This window comes from Mus caroli, unplaced genomic scaffold (assembly GCF_978045245.1).
Source record: "Mus caroli unplaced genomic scaffold, Mus_caroli_1 scaffold_11, whole genome shotgun sequence".
Lineage (NCBI taxonomy): Eukaryota > Metazoa > Chordata > Mammalia > Rodentia > Muridae > Mus > Mus caroli.
Window position 1 is genome coordinate 6,656,294 of NW_028227266.1, and position 21,392 is coordinate 6,677,685.

At 39.2% G+C, this 21,392-nt stretch overlaps 1 protein-coding gene across 5 annotated transcripts in view; it reads right to left on the reverse strand.

Moving 5' to 3' along the window:
• The window catches only part of Cntn5 (contactin 5), a 1,232,986-nt gene that overhangs the window by 259,498 nt on the left and 952,096 nt on the right, over positions 1-21,392 (reverse strand). The gene's annotated exons all lie outside the window — the stretch shown is intronic.

The window sequence follows — 21,392 nt, forward strand, 5'->3', positions numbered from 1 at the left end:
ATTCCTCCCAGCCTCTCCTACCCTTGTGGCCTCTTTCCACCCCATTCCCAATAAGTTCAATTTATGTTGTCCATTTAGTCATCGGAGCATGGTCAAACTCACAGTGGCCAGCCACTTAAAGAAATGTGCTCTCTACCTTATCCTTGCCAGTAACCATCCATTGTAGAGAGCTACACGTTAGCATCTGTATCACAATTTTAAATAGTTCTCTTAAATGACTTCCTGTCTAGGTAGTTACTTGGGGTGGGGGGTGGGGCTAGTATCCCAGAATCCTTCTATGTCTCTCTTTTCTAACTGTGAGCCTGCATTCACCAACACAACTTCAAAAGAGTCCTCCTTGTCCTTACCCATCAGCAAGAGTGTGGATTATGGACTTCCACTTGGTATCTAGTGATAGCAAAGATCATGGACTTCCTCCTGGCCTCTGGCACAAACATGTACTGTGAACTTCAGCATGGTCTCCAGTATGAGTCACAGACAACATGTTCCCAGTGGCAGTGGACATCCACATGGCTTCAGGTGGCAACACAGTCCATAATATTCATATATTCACATGGCTTTTGAATAACACTGGTCATAGATATCAACTTAGTCCTCCCTCCCCTTTATGCACACTGCAGTAGGACTATGGACTCAAACCTAGTGGCAGCATGGAATGACATACACATGAGTTCTGGTGGTCATAACATGGGCCACAGACACTGCAACAGGACCATAGACCCAGAGGTGTCCCTTGCTGCAGCTGGAACCACAGACATTAAACATGGCCTCAAGTGGTAGTACAGACCATACATATCAACAAGGCCTCTGGTAGTAGCTCAGACTGTGGGCTTCAACCTGCTTCAGCATCTCTTCATTGCTTAGCACGACCCCATTCTTCCATCCTTCCCACTCCCCCATTGCAAATTCATTTGCCCAGTGGTACCGGAAACTGCAGCATGTCATTTAGTTTATATTTTGCCCACTCAACTCTACATGCAAACAACACTCATTGCCTTCTACATCTAAAGCTGAAGATGGAGGTGGTGTGTAAGGACCCTGTAGCGAAAAATATTTTTAAAAATGCAATCCACACAATCACCGGCAAGGCACCAGCTGGCCTTCTCATCGTTGGCGAACTCTCTGACCCAGAGCTCTGAAATCTCGTCACCCACTGATGGGTCACTACCACGCCAGCCCCACGCTTCCAAATTCCCATGGCCTTTTGGGGTGCACTTCTTGCACACCCACGCTTTGCCACGGTACCTTTCTCTCTGGAACTCAGCTGAGCTGCTGGGTGAAGGAAAACACCACACAAACTTAGTTCAGAATCAATGGTAACTTAATCGCTAGGTGCAACAACTAACGTCCTAATTTATAAGCCATTCTAAGTTAAATTATCTGGTAATGGATCCAAATGGATCTGCCACCTGAAATGAGATCTCCACTATCTACATTTTTGCCTCTATCTCCCATTCTCTAGCACCCTTCTCTCCTCTTCCTCAGTCCCTCTGTCTGACTTTGAAGTTCCTCTTACTTGCCCAGTGATTATTTTCTTTATTCATTAAAAGGGTCACATGATGTCCTGAGTACTCCTCAACCCAGGCAGCCCCTCTTGGGTAATCATCAAAATACAAACAGCACCAAGGCTACAGCAACAGGACTCTAAGTTGGCAAAAGTGGTCTATGGTAGAATCCAGTTAGATGTTGAAAGGTCTAGAGAATACTGGTTTGGACCCTTCTTCACAGACAGAAGTTGTTAAAAAGGAACAGGATATCAGGATTTTGATTATTGGAATGAAAAATGGAACCCTGTCCACTTCTCCAGCTTGGAAGATGTGGCATCCAGGGATGTCTAAAGGACACTCAGAAAAGTGAACCTTCCTCCAGGAATTCTAAACCTCCTTGGATTAACTTCCAATAGACTTTCTGGTAAAGAACAAGATCATGCCAATACATCACTGAGCTTACTCACAGTCAGCTCAAACAGACTTTCTGTTTACCAGTATGTAACAGGTGGCTACTAAAACATCTAGACAGCAGCATAAAACTTACCTAGGATATAGGTCAGAATATATCTCTTTTGCCTTATGCACTTCCATTCTTAAGATAGTGTTGGGAGCTATTAAGACAACTCTTGATCTCTAAATTGGGCCTCTCCCCCTGAAAAGAAAAAGGGGTCAAAAGCGGGCCAGCGACACATGGATTCCGAGAACAACCACGGGATGTTCCAGCCCTAAGTCATCACTGATGTCCTGACCACACCCTGATACCACCAAGTTCCTGCTTCCCCGTGTAGCTGACAAAAGAAAGAATTTCTATTGCCCTCCCCTCCCATAAGTACTTCTCCTTTTGCTTGTATTGCCCTACCCCTCCCACTGATAAGTATCTGTACTTCCCCTTTTGCTTGTGCATTTAAGCTTTGGGCCTTTCTCAATACATTTGGGGCTTTGATGCATTCCAGAACGGTTTCTGTGTCGTTATTCGCACAAGGTCCTCGCCCCTCTCTACCCCCATTTGGTTCTTAGGAGGAGATCCCCTCGAGACCCTCGAATAACTGGACCTGTTGGACGGGTCAAGTGGCGCCTAATGTGGGGCACGAGGTACGACCACCCTTCGGACAACGGATTAAAGAGGTACCGTGCAGACAGTGAGACAGTGGAACAGTCCACCGCCACTTCGCTTGAGTGTCGAGGATGGACGTTGGGAGGTAAGCCTAGGCATTCAGTTGTTGTCCCATTAACCATGGGGAATTTAGGTCAAGAGATGAAGGGTTCTCTTAAGGAGAGAGGGATAAGAGTTTTTTTTAAAAAAAGGGAATTTAATAAAATATTTTTGTTTTGTGGATGAGAGATGTCCATGCTGGTATTGAATGGTTCTGAAATACACCTTTTAGCTTAGAATAAAATAAGCAAAGATATTAATGCTTTGATAAAACAAGGAGAAGATGTCCCTGAGTCCTTTTTAGCAATTGGGAAATCATCAGAGATCTTCTTAAACAGGCAGAAGAGGGCGGAAAAGGTGCTTGCCTCCTAGCCCTTACTAAAGATTTTTTAGAAAACTCCTGATCACCGTCTGGCAAAAGCAAAACTAAGCCACTGGCGCACAGTATTTATATTAGAAGGTTTAGCAAGAGAAGGCTACTTGATACCCAATGAATGGAATAAAGTTGTTCAGTATGTCCTCACTAGAGGCCAAGATTTAACTTGAAAGTCAGAGTTTGTGAAAGACAGCCTCCTGAACTGCTGATAAAATCTGTGGTAAAGGCAATTTCGCTGCAGACATAAAACAATTAGGGCTCTCCCCTGGTGTCCTCGCCCAGATGGCACAAGTGGCTCTGAGAGCTTGGCGCACTGTCCCTGCAGCAGGGGCACTAACTACACCCCTAACCAAAATTATACAAGGGCCCCAAGAGTCCCATGCACAGTTTGTTGCCAGATTACAGGAAGCAGCTGAGAGAATTTTGAGACCTGAAGAAAGTGAGGGTCTGTTAGTTTGACAACTTGCTCTTGAAAACACCAATTCGGCATGTAGGGCTGCCCTGAGAGGTAAAACCAAGAGTTTAGATTTAAATGGTATGATCAAGCTTTGTAATAAGGTATATGAATTTTCTCAACAAGTTTCTAAGTCTATTAACCTGGCCATGGGGGCTGCTCTAACTCCAGCTCCAAGATTGGTGCCGAGCCCCATTGGCCTGAGTTAGAAGTAGACATCTGTGTCCTCACATTGGGTGCAGATGCCGCCTGGGGCACCCCTGATCATTATATGCCTCAATTAACAGCAGTTAACACAGGTGAATTTGGGCCCCCTCCCCAAGAGACTTTTTTCTTGTCATCGGCCGAGTGTCCAGACTTTTACAAGGCCTAACGGTGATTCCTACAGTGGTTGACACCAACTACCATGGGGAGATAAAAATCTTAGTCACCACCACACAGGGACCACTTACCCTTAGGGCTGGAGAGTGCATAGCCCAAACCCTACCACTCCCACTATTCGGCCATTTCCCTTATATGAAAGAGGAGCAAAGACCATCCTCCCTGAGATCCTCAGAAGTCTACTGGGCACAGAAAATAACCAATTCACCGCCCATGCTGACTTTGTTTCTAGAGGGCAAACAGTTCCAAGGGCTCCTGAATACCCGGGCAGATGTGACAGTAATTTCCTCAACACATTGGCCTGCAGCCTGGCCCTTACAGCCCACTAAGGGATAGTGTAATCCACTGATCATAAAATTTACTGCTAAAGGAAGGAACTTAGAGGTTTAGGAAAGTTCTCAACCTCTCACCTGGGGCCTAAGATTGTATCAAGATAACTGACAGTGGCCTGACCTTTGAGGCTCAGCTTCTTAAAACCATCCCTAACAACCATAGGACTTCCAGGTACCCGCCCCCCTGTTCCTGCCCTAGGGTGTGCTATGACCCTGTTTCAGCCCACTCTCCCTGTGGGGAGGCCCCCCTCTTCCACTGATTTACTGTGGTCTACATTGAATGCTTCTGCTTTAGCCTTGTTGGATAAGACACAAAGAGATAATGTGTCAGAATTTGAAGATTGTTGAATGTGCTTTTCTGCTTCCCCGCCCTTTTATGAGGACATAGCCTTATTTGAAAATTTTACCCTGCTTTCAGATGCTAGGCAGCTTCCCTTCGAGTCAGTTCAGCTTATCTTGACAGAACTCTCTGGGGTAAAAAGTTGTGTGTTGGGCCCAGACATGCTTCCGCCGAGGCCCTTGCTAGAGATTTGCAATAACACGTTTAGAGTAAATAAAAATGGGTTTTAAAGAGACTTCATAAAGGTCAAAATATAGCTCAATTCTTACTGTTATCTTATTTACAATTCCCCAATCCTACATTGTGTCAAAAAATTCATAGATTAGGTTTTATTGGAAGTTAAGAAATCATCTCCTCAAACATATATAATTCATTCTATACATAGTATTTTTGTTGGTTGCAGAAAATAGAGAGCGTTTTTGCAGATGGCTATAAAATATTTGACTAAATGTGGACTGGTAATGGCTTCAAAAAAGATTTAGCATGGTAAACTTTTAGGCTATTTGAGACATTTAGTGTATAGAGATTGTGTGTTTTCTCAAAAATTTGCCCTCAGATTAAATAAATTAAAAGTTTTAGATGCTTGCCAAAAATTGTTAAAAATTTTTAGATTTTAATCTTGGTTTGACAAGCTGCCTCTTACAAGCAAAAAAAGGAAAGGAAGGAATAGAAAAAAATGGATTTTAGAACTCTTCCAGGGACAGAGAGAAATCGGGGGACGCCCTGTTTTATTCTCTCTGGCCCCTACAGGAGAAGTTCTACCCTCTTTCTATTGTCTATGGTTGGTGCACCAATCACGTGTCAATTCATGTATGTTTTCTGTTTCGTTGTCTAAATGATTGTCTCATTGTCTGAATGACTGACTGTTTTATGTTTCATGTTAAAAAGAAAAAAAAAGTTAAAGCTTTACCTGCTGAATCACTCTCAGTTTGCACAACTGAGGCTGAGAGGCCCCTCCCTTTAGCCAAAAATCAAGCACAGCAAGAGAGGTCCTACTGAAAAACTGTTTTTAAAGAAAAGAAATCTGCAACCTCTTAGTTCTAAGGCAAATAAGCTGATAGTTGTTTTTTCCTAAAAAGTTCTCTGCAATTTTGTGATTATTGTGTTTAGCAAATGACAAAGTGTGTTTTTATCTCATAAGTATAGCTATAAAAAGTAAAATTCTTTAATTGATCTAAATTTATATGACTCTTGTAGCCACTTCGTTTGGTTTTTGACTGGTATTAAAGGTATAAATATGATCTGTATATCTTGGTCATAGAAAATTGGCTTATAAGTTATTTGGGTATGATTAAAAAGGTATAACACTGGTTACAAAGTTAGCTTAAGTAGTAACTCAGGGCTAGAGTCATTTTCAAACAAAAGCACCTGGCATAAACCAGCCAAGAAAACTAGTCCTCTAAAGATACTTCTAAATTGAAATAAAATTTTATGTAATTCTTATCCTAAAAAGTAGACTTATAGAGATAAGATTTTAAAACAACATCTCTTTAATAAAACATTAAAATTTGCACTGTCATGAATTCATGAATTGACAGCCAAACTTCGTAACGTGATAGTGATGTTTCTAGTATTGATTTTAAGGAGAATAAATTGTTTAATATTAGGTCTTGCTCTCCAAAAGTTATAGATATATACTAATATTGCAACGAAAACTTAAAAATTATGGTTAAAATTGCCAGTGTTCCATTGACTGCAGCTTGCAGCTTGATTTCAAATTTAAGATCTTTAATTCACCTGTATATTGTAATTAAGATAATTATAAGAGTAATCATCTTTAAGAAAGAGTATCAAAAATTAGAGGCATAGACAGTTAAATTGTTCCTCTAAAAATCAGTCCTTATTACAGGAAGGCCAAAATGCTCAGATTAAAAAATATTTTAATTTGAGTTAATACAGGGCTCAAGGCAGCCCCAGAAAGGCTTGTAACCTTCTTTTATTTTGTAAACAGTGCCTGAAAAGGTTTCCCCTGTGTTCAAGGAAATTTCTTTTTAACTTTGTTACAGATCTATTCAGATGTTTAAAATAATGCTTAAATTGGAAGAGTTTTGCTTTTAATGAACTGGTGATCACTAGATAATTTTGCCTGTAGGTATGGCTAACATAGCTTTACAATATATAAAAAAAATTTATTGTCTGCTTCAATACAAAAAACAAAGTTTAAATCTTTCAATATATATTGTTTCCTAAGTGAAAAGTATTCTATTAGCTAATGCCTCTAAAGAGAAGTTTAAAGTTCTGGGGAATAGTTGTTGCTCCATAAGATTCAGAGGCAATATATTTTTAATATTTAAGATTTTAGTTACAGAAAATCTAAGAAAGAAAAATTTATTTGCTTCAAAATTTTTATTTTAAAAACCTCCAAGAGATGTTTTGTCAACAATTTAATGTTACATATGTTACTGAGATATTTTATAATTCTCAAAGACAAGGTATTGTAAAACTTTAAAAACTATACCTTCTTTAAAAACAAAGAAAGAGAGCCGGGCGTGGTGGCGCACGCCTTTAGTCCCAGCACTCGGGAGGCAGAGGCAGGCGGATTTCTGAGTTCGAGGCCAGCCTGGTCTACAAAGTGAGTTCCAGGATAGCCAGGGCTACACAGAGAAACCCTGTCTCGAAAAAACCAAAAAAAAAAAAAAAAAAAAAAAACAAAGAAAGAGGGGAATTATATCCCTGTGCACATTATTTGGATCACATTTTTGTTTTTGGAAAAACTGGATATAATAGTGTCTAGGGCAGATAAAAAGGATCCACTTATTGGCACATACCATGATCCTGTTCAGATACTTAATATGGGGAAAAGGGGGAATGTTTTTGTTTATTCCACAGAATGCTACAAGAGCATGCTAGCTTCCAATGTGACAGGCTGACCTGTGACCTGTGAGTGCCCTGACAGTGGTGACCAGAAAGCTGTGTTGAGTGCACAAAAGAGGAGAAATTGGAGAGCAGCCACTTACAAACAGATAAAGAAACTTCGTATCTACACCATGGGCTGCAGCAAGGAGTACCAACCTGGTGCTAACTTAAAATAAACACAACTAAAAAAGCTGACTTGTAAAGCAAAAAGACTGATACAGAGAATGTACAAGATGCTTTCGTCAGACACTGTTTTTTTGCCATTCAGGCCAGCCCCTTATAGCTATGAAAGTTTGTGTACCTTACCTATATGCTTATTGTTAGATAATTTTAAGAGTTAAGATCGCCAATCTTGGCAAGTCTTTTTATATTCATTGTAATTCTTGGCAATTAACTAATTGTGTAGATCCTAATTTAGATAAGGAATCTACTGTTATGTTTTTGTAAGAGACCTGCTTATGTTTTGCTGCCTATTAGAGTTAAGAAACGATCCTTAGTTTAAAAATCTGGGAATGCAAACTTTGAAAAGGTATCTACCACAGCTTTAGATCAGCAGCTACATACTGCCCATTTTGTTAATAATAAGCATAGGAATATTTCCATAGCTTTATCAAAACAACATATTATATAGATAAAAATTTAGAGGCAAAGGATGTCTTAGAAGTAGTAGTCTTAGTAAGAGGACAGGATATAACATACATTAAGGCTAGAAAGGTGGAAATTTCAGACATAGCCAAGCCTTGACTGGTGTTCCACTGTCCTAGAAAGTCCTTGAACAGACCAAGGGCTTGGAATTCAGGGAGAGTGTTGCCTATCCAGTGACATTCAGAATTGCCTCTGGCATTACACTATCACTTTAAATAAAAGCTAGGTCACTGCCTTACACAGGAATTTACCATCATCTAGGAAGCAGGAAGTTTAAGACCTAAAGAGGAACCAGAGTAGATACTTAGAGTAGAAACTTAGATAACTAAGTTACACCCATACGCACGTATTTACAATGGCCTAGGGGAAAGGTGGACTACGAAAACTGGTTTTTCAACCTCCCCCTGGCTTTCGACCTTGTTGCCCTCCCTTTTGGGGCCCCTATTGGGACTCCTATTATTGATTTCCTTCGGCCCTTGGGCATTCAGAAATTAACCCGATTTGTTAAATCTCAAATTGATTCATCTCTTTCAAGCGCATTTGTTTCAGTTTATTACCATCAGCGGGACGTTGGCGATAACAAGCAGGTTACTGGAGAAGAGGCAGACATAGATGCTGCTTCATCACCCTCTTCTCGGGGAGAGAGACTCAATTTCCATAAAATGCTTAAGTAAGATCATTCCCCTCCCCCTAAATTCGGCCATCAGTCTCATGCCACAAATCATTTATAGATTGCCGTAGTCTGTGCTTCTGACATGGTAATATACATTCTTGCCACATTGGAAACTAAACAGTCATCCCAGGCTAGACACATCGAAAAATTGGGACTTGAAGCCGTCGCCCGTGAGAGTTGTAAGTACTGCACAGAGATTAGTCTGGAAGCTGTTAGACAGTCTCTGAGAGGCATGTCTGATTGCATGAAGGTTGAGTGCCCTAGGGTCCTTCCCCCAGGAAATATGGCACGGGAGCAGGTCAGGGTTACTCTGGGTAAAAATCTGTGGGCCTGAGAGTCAATCCTGTACATGGCCCCTAAAACTGCACACTGGGGATCAGACCTCTACCTCTACCCACGGAGCTTGCTTGGTTCCTAAATCCATTGGCTGGCCCAGGTTATACCCAACAGACTGGGACCATTAATTCAAGCCTCATAGATGACTTGTCCTTGTGTCCTTCGTGGTTTTAAGAGAATCACCCAGTGAGCAAACAGACCTTTAGGCGATCGTTAAAAACATGGCTTCAAATTTATTATACAATATGCCTTTATAAAAATATTAAAATGGGGAAATGTTGGGAGCTATTAAGACAACTCTTGATCTCTAAATTGGGCCTCTCCCCCTGAGAAGAAAAAGGGGTCAAAAGCGGGCCAGCGACACATGGATTCCGAGAACAACCACGGGATGTTCCAGCCCTAAGTCATCGCTGATGTCCTGACCACACCCTGATACCACAAAGTTCCTGCTTCCCCGTGTAGCTGACAAAAGAAAGAATTTCTATTGCCTCCCCCTCCCATAAGTACTTCTCCTTTTGCTTGTATTGCCCTACCCCTCCCACTGATAAGTATCTGTACTTCCCCTTTTGCTTGTGCATTTAAGCTTTGGGCCTTTCTCAATACATTTGGGGCTTTGATGCATTTCAGAACGGTTTCTGTGTCGTTATTCGCACAAGGCCCTCGCTCCTCTCTACCCCCATTTGGTTCTTAGGAGAAGGTCCCCTCGAGACCCTCGAATAACTGGACCTGCTGGACGGGTCAAGATAGCACTCTGCATAGCTTCATAATAAACTCTGCCAGTGTTCTATACAGCTGTTTCCTGAGCTTTAAATTTTCTCAAACAGCGAAAAGAGCTTCTCTGTGTGAAGGAGGGGTCCATACAAGTATTCTCTAGACCTTCCAACAATTAACTAGCTACCTATCATATATCACTTCATCAAGTTAGTGCCCTTTCATACCACCCCGATCTTCAGTGCGTGATAAAGATAGAAGGCAATGAGTATATGCACATATGTATATGTCCATATATGCACACACACACGCACATATATATACACATATACATATGTATATATATACACACAAACATATATACATTTATACATAAAATTTTACATAGGCTCTTCATAAAGAATAGGTGTAGATATTTTATTATTATACTCAAACAAAAATATATGAATATAAGATTAAAAACAGAGGGCAGATATATAATTCTTGTAAGCTCTGTATCTATTGTTTTGGTAATGAAACTATTATCCTGGAAACAAAGATATTTTTACATGGCATATTCACCTTCACCCTGTTCTACACACATTCTCTTCAATTCAGACCATATTCTCTTCAATGCCTAGGTTATCTTCCCTTTTTTTTCTTTTTTAATATTTTTTATTAGGTATTTTCCTCATTAACATTTCCAATGCTATCCCAAAAGTCCTCCCTACCCTCCCCCCCACTCCGCTACCCACCCACTCCCATTTTTTGGCCCTGAACTAATGTGCATTCATCCTCATTAATCTGAATTTACCCTGGCCATTCTAGGGCAAATCAAGCAACCTGTAATAAAGTCAACCCTTAAACATGAAAGAAAAAATAACCAAGAGTTTTTTGTTTGTTTGTCTGTTTGTTTCTTTTGGTGTGTGTGTGTGTGTGTATCTTTCTTTCTTTTTTTTTTTTTTTTTTGTTTTTTTCGAGACAGGTTTTCTCTGTGTAGCTCTGGCTCTCCTGGAATTCACTTTGTAGACCAGGCTGGCCTCGAACTCAGAAATCTGCCTGCCTCTGCCTCCCAAGTGCTGGGATTAAAGGCGTGCGCCACCACCGCCTGGCTTTTTTTTTTAAATCTTGCATCTTGTATTTTTGCCTTTTTGGCTGGCTTCCTACTTCCTCAAGGCTTCTATCTACCTTTTGATAGTCCTCAAGTACCCTCCAGCAATGGCTGTCTGAGGGGCCTCCACTCCTCTGTCTTTCCAGATATCATGGCTCCCCTCTGTTACCTCAGGTGCTATTCAAATCTGACCTCTCCAGACCTGCCTTCTTGAGAGGCAGAACTTCCTCCTCCACCCACTATTCTCTTTCCTCTCCTTGATTTTCCTGTTTGCCTTGTATTTTTCTGTTGAGTTTTGTCTGTCTTGCCCATCAGAATGGTTCTCTTTGAAAGGAAATGAAAACAAAATGAAGGATGTGTTTGCTATTATATTCCCTAGCTGAAATCATACCCAGCCCCGGATGTTTCAAACTGTTTTGAAAAAACTTATGAAGTGAATTATTTGTAGCATTGCATATGTGACAAAAACACAGAGTGCTATTATAATAAAAGTAAGTTAAAGGGCTGGAGAGATGGCTCAGTGGTTAAGAGCACTGACTGCTCTTCCAAAGGCCCTAAGTTCAAATCCCAGCAACCACATGGTGGCTTACAACCATCTGTAATGAGATCTGATGCCCTCTTCTGGGGTATCTGAAGACAAATACAGTGTACTTACATATAAATAAATCTTTAAAGGCGCACGCCTTTAATCCCAGCACTTGGGAGGCAGAGGCAGGTGGATTTCTGAGTTTGAGGCCAGCCTTGTCTACAGAGTGAGTTCCAGGACAGCCAGGGCTACACAGAGAAACCCTGTCTCGAAAAACCAAAAAAAAAAAAAAAAAAAAAAAAAGTGAATTAAAATAAACTTATTTTGTATTACCTTAAGAGTAATTATCTTTTAAGTTGTTATTTGGGGATAGCTATATGTTTTCTTTACCCTTATTATCCTGTTGGACATAGAGTTGATCACATTTAAAAAAAAGAAAACTTGTCTCTTTCAGTTTACAAATGTGTGTATGTAACATAGGTGAATATAAACCTCATCTGTACATTTTTTTTCAAGTATTCCTACATTTTCATTGCCTCTTTTTCAAAATCGTGGCATATAATCTAGTATGGAAATGCTACATTGACCTTTGGATCAAATGAGATAGGATTATTCCATTCAGCAACTGATTATTTTTTGGGGGGGTCCCCATTTTCTGATACTCATCCACCTTGAACTTCTCTAGATTGATTGAAATCCTGTGAACCATAAATTGGAGGAAGAAAAGGAATCATTGTGTATGGAGACCACTGACTCTTTGATCAGCTCAAGTGGAATCAAATGACACCACAGACATTTCCTTGCACAGCTAGTGATGATGAAAATTGGGAAAGTTCCTTGCAGCGTAATTTATCAATGCATGAAAGAGTCCTTAAATACACAGTTTGTAATGTCCAATTCTGAGTAATTAAACTAGCAAGATAATGGCACATTCTTAAAAATTTCCCCCTTAAAATGGCACATTACAGCTTTAAAAAGTTTTAAATTGTACATATTAAAAACATAAGGCTAGGGGGAGGGGGTTTTCAGAGAGGAATCCAGGAAAGGGGATAGCATTTGAATTATAAATAAAGAAAATATCTTAAAAAAAGAAGTATTCAAACAAACAAACAAACAAACACCATAAGACTGATTTAATGAGCAGTAGTACTCTCTTAAGGGCAGGTAGGTATTAGAGAGGGATTGGGTTTTGCTGTGATTATATTGAGAATATGACCCTTTCTATAAAACCTAAAGTGAAAAAATACCCCAAAATTTAGATTATGATCCAATTGTCAATATACAAATACTTTAAACAAATACTTTCACTTTTGTTGCCAAGTCAGCTGAGTATGAGTGTACAGATCACTGCCACAGTTGATAGACAGAAACCATAGGATCTCTGTGAGTTTGAGGCCAGACTGGTCTACATGGTGAGAGCCTGTCTCAAAATTAAATAAATTAAAGGCCATCAGCTTAGTTTATGTTTTTCATTTTGTTTGCTAATTTCCTAATCTTGGTGCCTAATCTTTAGGTAGAAACTCAGTAAGGGCAAAGAGAACTTCATGTTGCCAGGCCAGCAATGACAGAAGAAATAAGTATTTTAAACTCTAAACCCCTGCCCCATCTGCCCTGGTGCCTCTGATATCATCATACTGAAATTCTGTTCTTCCCATTCTGTAGAACTTGTCTTCACAGAACAAAACATCTCACTCACTAATTTTTAAGTTTTTTTTTTTTAAGTTTGTTTTTGTTTTTGTTTTGTACAGTTAAAGTCTCAAATTCAGGGCAGGGCTGTCTTCATATTTTATTCATTCTAAAATTACTTGCCCAAGAAATGCAGATTTCTGAAGGCTAATTCCTTTAGGAAATCTTTTCTGTAATTAATCTTGGGCAGTTTAGGAAAAACCACTTTGTTGTCTGGTTACTTGTATAGAGAAGGAGTTGGCATTTTCAAAGCAGTAATTTACATGTAAATAGCAATCAGGAGCTGGAGCAAGGCAGTTTCAGGGCAGTTTGCATATCATTGGATTCGTAGGGATCCCCAAGGAGGAACAGAGATGAGAGACTATGGTCAGTTCCAGTTTTGTCCGTGTTTCTGTGCCATAGAACTGCCACTTGTGCTTCCCCCTGACCAGTCTGCAGCTGAGAGCAGCACAGTACTGTGTTTATGAACAGGACCGGTCAGAGGAGACACCAGAGCAGAGCGTTCTCTGTCCTAGACCTCTTGTTTACCAGGAGGGACCACCCCACAGGCTCTGTGAGTGTTTCTTGACTGGGGGTAGGGGGATGCAAAGAATGTCTTTAATCATTCCCCATTTTTAACCTTTTTTTTCAAGTAGAAATTAGATCTCACACAGAGACATGGTTAATTTAGAAAATTTCTGTGGCTTATGGGGCAGAAATTCAAAATGATAGACTGTCAATTTGTGTATTAGGAAGTAAAGTAAACTGAAATTCTGTGAGCAATGCTTTGTCTTGTTCAATTTTAAAATAGAAAGCCTTAACACTTATGAATAAAAAACAAGGTACATATTGTAGAAAAGAAAAAATTCTCCATATTAAAATGGCTTATTATATTCAAAAGGATTTTGATTAATTTTCATTTTGTTAAAAATCATATGGTCATTTAATTGCACAAATGAAAAAAGACACTAATATTAAAATCGGTCTTCAAAATGGAAAAGATGTATTAGTTAAAATTTGAGTGATTACAAATCCTTATTTACTAAAGCTGAAGAGGAGAGTTCGGCTTCAGTGCTGCTTGGCTTCAAGTCAGTTATGGATTATTGAAGAGTTTTTGCAATCAGTAGTTTATATTGATTCAGTGACATTTCTATTTTATCTCAATATATATTTGTTAAAACTTTTCTATGTTTTAATCCCAGCACTCCGGAGTCAGAGGCAGGCAGATTGGTTTCTCTTACAAAGTCCAATAGCACACCAAAATTCCACACTAAGGTAAATGGAGGAATCTGTTCAATTGGCCCATTCACTCATATTTTCTGAGTAATATATACTCATTGGGTAACTAATAACTAATAAATATAAATGATGTATAATTGTGCTTATAATCTTAAATTCCAAGAAAAAAGCCACAGCTTTGTTAGATTCTCCAGAGCTGCTTGGCTAAATAGTTAGTGTTTAGAATGGTGCAGATCTCAAGGCAAATACTGTGAGCTCTATTTAGTTTCTGAAATGCTCATTGCACACGTCTGAGCCTAACCCAATAGCCTTGTAACTATCATGTAAAACCTTTTAATGCATTACCTTGACAAACCACTGAATTCCATGAAGCCAAAAGCTAAGAATGTCATCAGATGTACAAAACCTCCAGTGTACTTTTCATTGATCTCCTATAACTCAATTTTCTAATTGCCCTAGCAATGTGTTTTTTAAAAGCCATGATTTATAACTTAATGTTGTTCTGGGATTATATGAGTTCAAATAAACACAGACATGTAGGGATATGTTATTTGAAGCAATGTGAATCTATGTTCCTGGGCTACATACATTCATATTTAGTTCAGAATAAAGTATCTCATTGTCTTAAATGTGTAAGTTGTATTTATGCTGACAGTGATTTTAAACAAACTGTCATCCTTCAAAGTAAGTGTCCTGCAAGGTTAATATACAGATATTATGTTTTTTTTTTTCTTTCAAGGCACTCTCAAGTCTGTCTGTATTGGATCAGCCCAGTAATCACAGTGGTCTTTATTACTCTCATTACAAAGGGATCTACAGGTGACCATGGTTTTCCCAGTGTGCAATCCTGGAGGAACTTTGTCTGTGGGATTTATGTCTGTTGTACATATGCCCTGTAGGATACATTTTAGATACTATGCAAACTCTTAACAACACTGCTTGGGAGGATGAAATCAGGCCAATCAACTACATATGCTGGACACAGTGGTATTTTTCTTGTTCAAGCAAATTTCTATGACACACATGAGTTCCCAGAATCATAGAGATGTTGTTGGAAAGGTCCTCATTCAATTTGCGAGCAAAAATAAGAACAGGGGAAAGAGTGAGAACAGTTATGCACCTAAGGTGATAAAACACATTGGTGTTCCACCCAGATTAAACCAAGTCCTGAAAGCTCAGACCAAAATATTTGTGAGCAAAGACAGCCTTTAAAATCAACAAAAATGCTATGTTCTCATAGATTGTTTACTTTCTTTGCAGAAGAAAACCATAGACTCTCTGAATGAAAGTAACCATGCACATACCTGTCTCTGCTTGCTTATTTGTTTTTTCTTGAGCACAAGCCCAGTCTTGTAAGTAGTGCAGCCCCTGTGGCTTGGATGGGCACATTTACTAGCTAGAAGAGAGTCAGAGAAGCTGAGAAATTTTTCACCTGCCACCTGTGATGTGCTTTCAAGTCAAGCAATTCAATTTGCACCATTATCTCAAGAGAGTTTCATGAATGATGCTTGTGAGTTTTGCTCTTTAAGTCTTACAGCAGTGCCTGGCAAATAAGAAGTGGATGCTCACAGTCATCTATAGGATAGAACACAGGGCCCCCAATGGAGGAGCTAGAGAAAGTACCCAAGGAGCTGAAGGGTCTGCAACCCTATAGGTGGAACAACAATATGAACTAACCAGTACCCCCAGAGCTCACATCTCTAGCTACATATGTAGCAGAAGATGGCCTAGTCGGCCATCAGTGGAAAGAGAGGCCCCCTGGTCTTGCAAACTTTACATGTCCCAGTACAGGGGGATGCCAGGGCCAAGAAGTGGGAGTGAGAGGGTAGGGGAGCAGGGTGGGGGGAGGGTATAGGGGCTTTTGGGATAGCATTTGAAATGTAAATGATGAAAATATCTAATAAAAAAATTTTAAAAAGGTGCACAGAAAAAATACAAAAAAAAAGTCTTACAGCTTGCCTGTTATCAAACACTCAGAGTTTCAAGAGGAACAGTTAATAGACTTTAAGGCTTGTTTTCTCAAGTTGACATTAGTCAAGAATAATAAATTAAGACTCATAAAACATAGAAACTCTATCATTATTATGCAGGGCAATGGAAAAGTAAAGTAATATATTATACATTTTTCTTCTACATGGCTTTCAGAAGCTATTTTATTCATATCTTGAAAAAAATTAAAGTAAATAAAGCCAGCAGGGTTGGTTTTCTTTTTTTTATTTAGGTTATCAATGTTCACAAATTTATTTTCTTAAAAAATCAATTCTCTGGTTGAGGAGAAATAGAAAGCAGACTATAAATGGCTTGAAGTGGGGATTGGGAACTAGGGAGGGGAGAAGGAGATATGTACAGAAAAAGAAAGAAGGAGGGTAAAATGACATTAAAGATATCTGAAAAAAATCATAAGGAATAATTATTATCTATGTACCTAAAATCACATATAATACATAAGTTTGTGCATATACTTAAATATATATGTAAATGAATACATGTATATATATATATATATATATATATATATATATATATATATATATGTGTGTGTGTGTGTGTGTGTGTGTGTGTGTACATAAATATATATAGTTTAAAAGAAAATGTCCCATCTGAACTGACAATGCTTCTTCCAAGGGCCATAGACCATTCAACAAAGTTTCTAAGGGAAAGCAGAAGCATTCTTCTGAGGAGTTGTTTAGAGATGTCCAAGAGACTCTACAGAGGTGAAAGGTATTTATTGCTGAAGAAACCATGAACTTTGGATAAATGAGGACCCAGAGAACCTGAGCTTGATTTGACCTGAAAGCCTCCTCCTTGAGAACTAGCTTCCATGTTTCCGAATGTGCGAAGCAAGCTTCAAAGGGAGGGAAAAACCCAGCAGACCTACTCAGCCATGATGCTCATGACTAATGATTATGACGGCAGGATAAGCCACAGGGTGCAATAATGGCATGTATAACTTGTTAGCAACCAACAGTTCTCTAATTGGACTTAAGACCCACTCAAAAAAGGGAAGTCATGATGGTGGTGCTAGAAACCTAGGCAAATATCTGGGGCTAGAGAAGTCATGAATCTTAGAGAACTTAAAGTTACCTATTTACTAAACTAGTACAATCTCCACTAAAAGTTAAACGCTGAGCTTTCTATCTACAGATAAGCATCGTCTTCATTCCTCACCAAATAATTTTCTCTTTGTAATGCTTAGAGACCATTATAGAAAACCACAAGAAGTAAAACGTCAGAGAATTTGTTTTTGTGGTGTTCAGCACTTCTGATATAGCTACACCGCAGTTATCCCTTGTGAAAGCTCAGGGATAACTGCAGGTTTGTGGGAGCTAGAGGAGCAACTGGAATTTACTGATAGACTGTGTCTCCATGAAATGCCAGAGAAGCTATGCTCATGGAATTTTTCCAACATTGTTTTCTAAACAAAACCTACATAAGAATGACATCAAACAGACACACTGACATGGAAGAGAGAAAGCTCAAGAGGCCATAACCTTAGACAAAATGGAAGGAAGAAATTCTGAGCATAGGAGAAATACAGAATCTTCTCCAGGGAAGTCACAGCATTTGGTTATCTAATACCAAGTGTCAGTCATGAAACCGTATACTTATAAGTACCATATGGACTGAGTAGTTTGCACAATTATTTAGGAACACACACACGTACACAACAACAACAACTAAAGAAAAAGAAGCCATGAGTTTGAGAGATGATAAAGTTGGGAGTTCATGGAATGGGAGTTTAGAGGGAGGAAACAGAAGGATGAAAAAAAATGATGTAATTATAATTTTAAACTTTAAAATATTATAAAAAGAAATCATTATCAAAATCAAGTGAGAAATATGGGAACATGCTATATCCACACTCTTGTAAATCCATTTTATAATTATCAAACTTTTAAAATTAGATAGGACATCATCCATATTTCATGATATGTTTTACAAATTGTGATAACATACACAAATTTATTGGCTAGTTTTATGTCAAGCTAGAGTTATCTGAAAGAAGGGAGCCTCTATTGAGAAAAGTGTTTTAAGATCCAGCTGTTGGGCATTATTTAAAATAAATGAGTAATGGGGGTAGGTTCCAGCCCCATTGTGGGTGGTGCCTTCGCTGGGCTGGTGGTCCCTGCTTGTGTAAGAAAGCAGGCTGAACCAACTGTAATGGGAAGGCTGGTAAGCAGCACCCACCCATGGCCTCTGTCCTCAGGGTCATGCCCAGTGTGAGTTTTGTTCTGACTTCTTTCATTGATATACTATAAAGAAAAAGCACAGCCAAATGAACCCTTTCTTCCTCAGCTTGCTTTTGGTCATGGTCATCATAGCAACGGCAACCCTGAGATAACAGGTTGACAACTTTTTGCTTTACTAGTTTAGCTATTTAGCTCTCAGCAAGGGAAAAAGTACATAATTGTCTACCTTATTTTACAATGTTATTCATAGGATTAATCATGAGTGTTTTCTGTGGATTAAGCAACCAGAAGGACTAAGACTCCTGCCCCTACTTGCTGTTGTGGAGGGATTGTTTCTTTTTGTTATAAAAGCAGTGTGAGCCTGGATCCCAAGCCTGGGCCAGGTATTTTACTGGCAGAGACTGTCTTGGGCACCAGGAGAACTTAAGTCCTGCCAGAACACATTCTCTCCCCAAATCACTAATTGCTGTAGACATTCTCATCCAATAGCTTCGCCTTCATCCTGCCCACAGTCCCTGGCCTGAATTTCTCCTGTGTTAACCTCAAGGACTCCACAGAATAAACTGTTTGGTGTCTGAATTCCAAACCCAATGCTCCCTCATAGTGTTATGTAAATGTAATGCACAGTTTTCTAGTCTTTCAAAAAATCAAATTGTGATCTGACATTTTCTTTTACTTCACACACACACACACACACACACACACACACACACACACACTTCATCCCTTCCACCCTTTCTCTTTCTCCCTCTCCCTCCCCCACCATCCTATCAAGAAAAAACTGACTTTAAACTTGCAATTCTGCTTTATCCTCTAGAGTTATAGGATTGATTATAGCTGTTTACTACCAAGCTTATCTTCATATATTTGAATATATGAACTGTTCTACAAATTTTTCAACTTTTGGAAATATAAATAATGCAGACACAGTCTACCTTTTTGTCCTCAATTTCTCTACTAAATGCATTTCTCCATGTAAAATAGGTTCTCTCAAGGTTTTTGATTGTTCTTTGTTCAATAAGCATGAATATATACTTATATGTGTGTGCACAGATGTATTTCACTTACATGTATAGTAATAGCTCAATAAATCACCCTGGCTATTGAGTAAAAATAGCAGCATATGAATGATTTTCTTCTACCTTTTAATTTACTCAATTTGTCAATGGGAATCAAAAGACCTCTCAAGACTGGGCAGTGGTGGCGCACACCTTTAATCCCAGCACTTGGGAGGAAGAGACAGGCAGATTTCTGAGTTTGAGGCCAGCCTGGTCTACAAAGTGAGCTCCAGGACAGCCAGAGCTATACAGAGAAACCCTATCTGGAAAAACAAACAAACAAAAAAAGAAACAAAAACAAACAAACAAACAAAAAACACCTCTCAAAATAGCCATAGTCACCAGGTCATTTGCTAACTAAATACTCAGTATTTCTATACTGGAATCAAGGTACAAACAGCTAATGACATATTAATTCTAGCTTTGTTTCTTTTTCTAAACCTACAAATGAGTTCACAGTTTTCTCTATTCTCCCCCAGGGAGAAGAGGCAATCGAACATACATGCCCAGTGGCAGAGCAACTCTTTGAGTCTTTGAGTACTGTGCAGTAATAGAGACATGAGATTCAGTATTCACAGTGGACACTAGCAATGCTGTCCCATAGGATGAGAGACAGGAATGGCCACTAGAAAGCATAAAAGAATGGCGAGAAGTCCTTATCTGTCTTTATAAATGTTTTTTTTTTTGTATTTTTTTGAGACGGGGCTTCTCTGTGTAATAGGATGTCCTGGAAATTGCTCTGTAGGCCAGACTGGCTTTGAACTTAAGAGCCTCATTTCCCTCTGCCTCCCATACGTTGGGATTAAACATGTGCACCACCACTCGATGACTATAACTCAGATGATGTTAATATCCTAGAGAGAAGATGTGGCTTGATGTCAATAATGACAGACTAAATAAAGTGAAATGAAGAATATGGCTATCTAGTTTCTTCTATGATGGAGTGAAAGAGTTAATACAAAAGTTCTATCACAGAGAGCTTTCACTGCTTGTTCAAATCTAGACAGCACTGCTTTGATTTTGTTTTCTTTTGATTCACATATATTGCTTTCCTCTTAATCATTCAGCCAGGTATTCTTCCCCTTCTAGTTAAATGATTTTTAAAATTAGTTTTATGTTATAGCTGAACCTCACTTGAAACTTTTATCATTTCTTTACCCTTTGGGCTTAATTGTGTCATTTTATCAATTTACAAACATGTCAACCATTCCAAGTAAAGAGAGAGTTTCTGCTTTGCTCTCTAGTCTTTCATAAGGAAGGAAAATGTGGATGTCTATGTTTCACCAAGCACTACAAAGATACTGTGATAAGTACCTTACACATTTGTAAATAGGTGTCAGAACAGAACAGTTGCAACACTGACTGATTTAGAATGAGCTAAGACGATGTGAGATGCATGGGACACATGCAAGTTCTGAGCATATGAACTCTCTGCCTTTGTAGTCAGAGCATTTAAACTGTTGCCAGCACAGGTATCATTACAATCATTCAGTGAAGTCATCTGCAAGCTCAAAATCTTCCCATAACAACTGTCTAGGTTTCTTAGGCAATCAAGTGTGCAAGCTCAAAATTGTCCCATCAGAATCACAAAGGCTCTCCATCTTTCTTCCTCCTGGACAGTCAGGAGAGGACAGCAGGGTACTGAGTGTATTATTTCTGTACACTCATGAACTCAGCATTGGGCAGCATTCAGGGCACACTTGACAGAAACAGGGAAAACCAGCCTGACTGGTAATGTACACACATGGAGTTGTCTAAGCCATCTTTTCTGTGTATGCCAGTGGCTACCAGGTTCTATGAGCTCCACCAGTTTAAATCAGTAGTGTGACAGTTTTTTACTGCGATCTTGCCAAAACCCAGAATCACTTGAGAAGAGA